Source organism: Seriola lalandi, unplaced genomic scaffold, assembly GCF_002814215.2.
Source record: "Seriola lalandi dorsalis isolate HSWRI2012SDOR001 ecotype SW California unplaced genomic scaffold, Sedor1 jcf7180002049859, whole genome shotgun sequence".
In the NCBI taxonomy this organism is placed as follows: Eukaryota; Metazoa; Chordata; class Actinopteri; order Carangiformes; family Carangidae; genus Seriola; species Seriola lalandi.
In genome coordinates this window covers 1-706 of record NW_019520412.1, presented here as the reverse complement: position 1 = coordinate 706, position 706 = coordinate 1, and positions in this window count along the sequence as shown.

Genomic DNA, 706 nt, shown 5'->3' with positions numbered 1-706 from the left:
GAAGACATGAGGTGATGAAGACATGAGCACATGAAGACATGAGGTGATGAAGACATGAGGTGATTAGGACATGTGGTGATGAAGACATGAGGTAATGAAAACATGAGGTGATTAGGACATGAGGTGATGAAGACATGAGGTGATTAGGACATGAGGTGATGAAGACATGAGGTGATGAAGACATGAGGTGATTAGGACATGAAGACATGAGGTGATGAAGACGAGGTGATTAGGACATGAGGTGATGAAGACATGAGCACATGAAGACATGAGCACATGAAGACATGAGGTGATTAGGACATGAGGTGATTAGGACATGAGCACATGAAGACATGAGCACATGAAGACATGAGGTGATGAAGACATGAGGTGATTAGGGCATGAGGTGATGAAGACATGAGGTGATTAGGACATGAGATGATTAGGACATGAGATGATTAGGACATGAGGGGATTAGGACATGAGGACATGAAGATGAGGTGATTAGGACATGAGGACATGAGGTGATGAAGACATGAGGTGATTAGGACATGAGGTGATGAAGACATGAGGACATGAGGTGATTAAGACATGAGGTGATTAGGACATGAGGGGATTAGGACATGAGGACATGAAGATGAGGTGATTAGGACATGAGGACATGAGGTGATGAAGACATGAGGTGATTAGGACATGAGGTGATGAAGACATGAGGACATGAGGTGAT